The sequence below is a fragment of the Cyprinodon variegatus genome, unplaced genomic scaffold, assembly GCF_000732505.1.
Source record: "Cyprinodon variegatus isolate N-32 unplaced genomic scaffold, C_variegatus-1.0 Scaffold1176, whole genome shotgun sequence".
In the NCBI taxonomy this organism is placed as follows: domain Eukaryota; kingdom Metazoa; phylum Chordata; class Actinopteri; order Cyprinodontiformes; family Cyprinodontidae; genus Cyprinodon; species Cyprinodon variegatus.
In genome coordinates this window covers 179,259-184,485 of record NW_015151629.1, presented here as the reverse complement: position 1 = coordinate 184,485, position 5,227 = coordinate 179,259, and the positions used below count along the sequence as shown (strand labels likewise).

The following is a 5,227-nucleotide window of genomic DNA, read 5'->3' as shown; positions in this document are numbered from 1 at the left end:
TTTATTGGCTAAAGCTAAAGTTTTAAAGGAGAAGCACGAAATAGAACTGGAAAAGGTGAAGTTACAAGCAAGAATGGAAACACTTCAATTACAAGAAGATCTTGCCATTTCACACAGTAAATTAAAGGTGTTAGAGGAACTTGATCCAAGCCAAGAAACAAAACCACAATGTGAAACAGAGGATGATATGAATGCATATCTAGAAGGATATTTGCAAAGTCACAAGACCAAAACTGTTGAAGTTAAATCCAGTGAAAGCAGCAGAATTGAGTCTATCCTGTCTCCCCCTCACTTCGTTGAACTAGGAGCAGTACCTAAAACCCCATTACAGAAAACCGTGCGTGTACATCATATGTCTGAACCACCGGTAACAGCAGCAGCAGCACCCGAAAAACAAAAAATGAAACCGAATTCATCTAAGGTCACCATGACAGATGTACAAACAAGAAAGGAATCCACTCCTGGAAGGGACCGGTCTGAACATTCAGATATTTCAATACAAAGACAGTCAGACTTGACAAATCTGCTTGTTTCAGTTGTGTCTCAAACATCACTCCCTAAAAAAGAAGTTCCTGTTTTCAGTGGTGACCCTTTAGAGTTCCAGCTCTTTATGCAGGCATTCAGACACAATATAGAGGACAAGACTGACAATAATGAGGACCGACTGTATTTCCTTGAACAGTTTGCAGCGGGCCAACCAAAAGAACTTGTCAGAAGCTGTTTACATCTGGATGCTACAGCTGGTTTTATTGAAGCAAAGCGTTTGCTGAAACATCATTTTGGAAATGAGTTTAAAATCGCATGAGCTTATATGAATAAGGCCTTGACCTGGGCTACAATTAGACCAGATGATGCTAAAGCACTGCATAGTTATGGACTGTATTTAAGAAGTTGCAAGAATGCTGCTCAATCTTTTCAATATATGTCCGAACTTGATTTACCATCAAACATGAAATTAATAGTGTCAAAACTTCCGTACAAGCTTAGAGAAAGATGAAGATCTGTTGTATGTGACATTATGGAGCAAACACAGCAGAGACCCAAATTCTGTGATCTTGTTTAGTTCATCGAAAAGCAGGAAAAAATATTGCAAGACCAAGAAGACCAAGAAACCAAGAAGTTTGCAACGACAGTCTCCCCAGTCGTTTGTGTTGCTGACCCTAACAGAACTTATCCTGTAAAAATGGAAAATGGAATTAAAGGCCCTACAGCCGATATGAATGATGCATTTCTTAGACCGTGGACCTACTGTAAAGGAAATCATGCTTTGGAAACATGTCAGAAAATAACAAAGATCCTTCATCAACAGAAAGTTGATTTTCTGAAGAAAAATGGTTTCTGCTTTGCGTGTTTGATTAAAGGCCATCTAAGTAAATCATGTAAGAAACGTTTGATATGCCGCTCATGTGATAAGAAGCACCCCACCATCTTGCACATAGCAAACAGTCCTCCAGATGGCGCTGTAGGAAATGTGACTGTCTCTTCGGTGGCCAAGAAAGATGCCAGCAGTGGCACAGACTCAATCATCCTGGGCATGGCATCTACAGTCCAAACAGGGGCCGGTACCATCGACCACAAACTGCCTATCGTGCCTGTAAAGGTAAAAACAGCCAAGGGAACTCATGTTGTTGAAACGTATGCTTTTCTGGATTCAGGAAGATCTGCAACATTCTGTACAGAGACGCAGAGAAACTGTCCATAAGAGGAAGGAAAACGGACATCTTACTTCGAACCATGGGTCAAGAAAAGCCTGTGCAGACCTACAAGGTGAGTGGAATCCAAGTATGCAGCCTAGATGGTGATGACTTCATAGAACTTCCGGAGGTATTTACACAACCTGTTAACTGAGGGAACATCACACGTGAGGAAGAGCTCAAACAATGGCCTTACCTTCAAGCAGTCCAGTTGAAGTCCATCAGTGCCGACGTTAGTCTGCTGATTGGAGTGAACGTTCCCAAAGCCTTAGAACCGCTGAAGGTCATTAACAGCCAGGACAAGGGGCCGTGTGCTGTCCTAACACACCTGGGTTGGATAGTGAATGGACCTCTGGGTACTAGCCCACCCTTAGACCAACATGGCCGACCACAGATAACATCCAACAGAATATCAGTGGCTCGTCTGAAAGAACTCTTGGTCCGACAATACAATCGAGATTTCTCAGAATTAGAGCACCAAGAGAAAGCAGAACACTCTGTTGAAGATAAAAGATTTCTTAAAATAATGAATGAATCCATCACAAAGAAAGAAGGTCACTATGAATTACGACTGCCGTTCCGCAGAGATGACCTTCACCTGCCGAACAATAGGAAAATGGCTGAACAAAGAGCTCTAGGTCTCAAGAGAAGACTAGAGAAAGACCAGTCATTTAAAAATGATTACGTCAACTTCATGAATGATGTTTTTAAGAAAGGGTTTGCAGAAATGGTACCAGAAGAACAGCTNGTTCAGCTGTAGGGGCCCCTGACTGTAATGGTTAGAGACCAGGTTTACTTAGTGAAGGTGTTCGGCTCTAAGGGCCCCTGACTGTAATGGTTAGAGACCAGGTTTCCTTAGTGAAGGTGTTCGGCTCTAAGGGCCCCTGACTGTAATGGTTAGAGACCAGGTTTCCTTAGTGAAGGTGTTCGGCTCTAGGGGCCCCTGACTGATCCGTCTGGATCCGGTACTGTGTTTACTGCATGTTTATCCGCAGTCCGGATGCGGTTGTGATCCGTTCCGGGTTTTGCAGGTCTGGTGACAGCAGCAGTTCCACCGGAGCAGCCCTCCGACAGATCCCTCCGCGGGGTCACACACACTTTTTACAAAACACAAACAAACGAGGCGGTTCCGCGAGAGGCCCGATCAGAGCGATTGTCTACCGGGCCACAGTTCGATGCACTGCCGCCTTGGTCCCGGTGCTTGACTGGAGTCTGACCGGCTACCTGGCGCAGCTACGGGGAATGTTTTCTGGGATCTACTTCTCCTGCTGGTGTTGACAGGCGGTGCTTCGGTCGCTCCCAAACATGGCCTCCATGACGGAGCGACCGCTTCAAGTTTAATTTTTCCCTGATTGTGTGCGTCCAGTCTGCGTGTTTTCCTTCTCCGGTCCCCGGGAATGTTTCTGCGGAGGAGCTCCTCACTGCAGACCCCAGAAGCAGATGTTATCTGTCGCAGTAATTCGCTGTTGAACACGTCGCTCTAAGTTGGCTGAAAGCTGGAGAGGAAAAAGAGATCCGCGTCAAATCGGTAAGCAGCCCGTTCCTCTTCTCCTCCCGCCGCAGACCTGCACTGATCCGGGGAACGAGGCCGTCTGCCCGCGGCCCCTGGCCGGCTGTCCGGTGCCCGCACCGCAGGGCGGACCGCCACCGAGCTAATGCTAATGCTAAGGGGAACGGGGCGGAGCGAGGCTAGTTGCTAACGGCTAACCAGTGGTTTCCTCCAGCGGCTGTCATTAACAGCGCGGTTCCGAACAGCGACAGCGATCCTGGAGGCTGCTAGTCGGCCACTTACAGCCGCTCATCGGCCGCTGGGTGCTGCTCCACTGGCCGATGGCTCTGTTAGCATGCAGCTAGCCGGTTAGCCTCACAGGTAGGGCTCTGATCAACTGAACCCACCTGATTCATTGGTTCTGGTCCCAGTTTGGTTCCCCGACCTCTGATCTAGTCCGAGCCCCGGTGCTGGAGGTCCATGCTGGGGAAGCTGACCTGAACTCAGGTCGGTGTAGGTGTGCCAGGGGTCCAAAGCTCCAGAAGCTGGTTCTGTTGGAACCTTTAGCCCAGAGCCTTAGCTTAGTGGTTCTCCTCATAACTTAATGGACTCTGGTTCTGGTTCTAGGGGGGCTTGACGTGGTTCTGGTTCACTAGTCCCGATCAGCAGCTTCTTCACCCAGGTGTTGATGGACCTGCTGTAGCTGCATGACTGCAGCGGTTCAGGTGAAGCTTCTGACTGAAGATCAGCAGTCTGATGATGAGGAGGAGGCTCACTGCCTTCCTCAGCTGACCGAGCCCAGACCATGTGGTCCGCTGGACCAGGACTGAGCAACAGCTGTTCCTGTTCTCCATTCAAACCACCAGAACCTTTATTAAGAAAGCAGTCGGTGACAGAGGGAGCAGCCGGACGCTGTAGCTGAGGCCCCTGAACGCACCGCTGGGCTACTCCTCTGTTCACAGTGGTCCAGGTCTAAGCAGCCCCTAGGAGCACCTGGACCTGGGGTTCCCTCAATGTTGACACTGGTCCACTGTGATGGCCGTCCTCCAGAATGTTCTGAAGGTCCAAATGTTCCTCTGATGCTCCAGTTTGAGGTCCAGAACGTATTTGGTAGTTCTACATGGACCATGAGCGTCTGTGGTTCTGTTCCAGAGTTCTACAGGTCTTTTGAAAGAGCCTGGTTTTTGTCTCCGGTTTCAGCAGTCGGGTCGATCTGCTGGCTCATTCAGACGGAACACGGGGAGTTCTTCTTGAACCTCTGCAGGACATGGATGGGGACCGGGTCTGGATCAGAGTGTCATCAGAACCCCAGTAGCAGGGTTCTCTTTTGGGGTTCTGGGTCTGGTTCAGAGTGGTTCTGGTTCTGAATGGTTCTGGGCCTGGTCTGGTTCAGACAGGTTTTGGGTCTGGTCTGGTTCAGACTGGTTCGAGGTCTGCTTCAGACTGGTTCTGGGTCTGGTTCAGACTGGGTCGTGTTCAGACTGGTATTGGTAATGGTCTCGTTCAGACTGGTTCTTGTTCAGACTGGTGCTGGTTCTGGTCTGGTTCAGACTGGTTCTTGTTCAGACTGGTTCTGGGTCTGGTCTNGTTCAGACTGGTTCTTGTTCAGACTGGTTCTGGGTCTGGTCTCGTTCAGACTGGTTCTGGTTCAGAATGGTTCTGGTCTGATTCAGACTGGTTCTTGTTCAGACTGGTTCTGGGCCTGGTCTGGTTCAGACAGGTTTTGGGTCTGGTCTGGTTCAGACTGTTTCTGGTTCTGGTTTGGTTCAGACTGGTTCGAGGTCTGGCTCAGACTGGTTCTGGGTCTGGTCTGGTTCAGACTGGTTCTGGTTCTGGTTTGGTTCAGACTGGTTCGAGGTCTGGCTCAGACTGGTTCTGGGTCTGGTCTGGTTCAGACTGTTTCTGGTTCTGGTTTGGTTCAGACTGGTTCGAGGTCTGGCTCAGACTGGTTCTGGGTCTGGTCTGGTTCAGACTGTTTCTGGTTCTGGTTTGGTTCAGACTGGTTCGAGGTCTGGCTCAGACTGGTTCTGGGTCTGGTCTGGTT

General features: G+C 48.9%; 1 protein-coding gene across 1 annotated transcript in view; it reads left to right on the top strand.

The window, feature by feature from the left end:
• Positions 1-2,819: 2,819 nt before the first annotated feature.
• The window catches only part of LOC107101949 (histone-lysine N-methyltransferase 2C-like), a 100,294-nt gene continuing 97,886 nt past the window's right edge, over positions 2,820-5,227 (top strand). The window contains exon 1 of the mRNA XM_015401044.1: positions 2,820-3,222. The gene's annotated coding sequence lies outside the window, so the exon portion shown is untranslated. The remainder of the gene's footprint in view (positions 3,223-5,227) is intronic.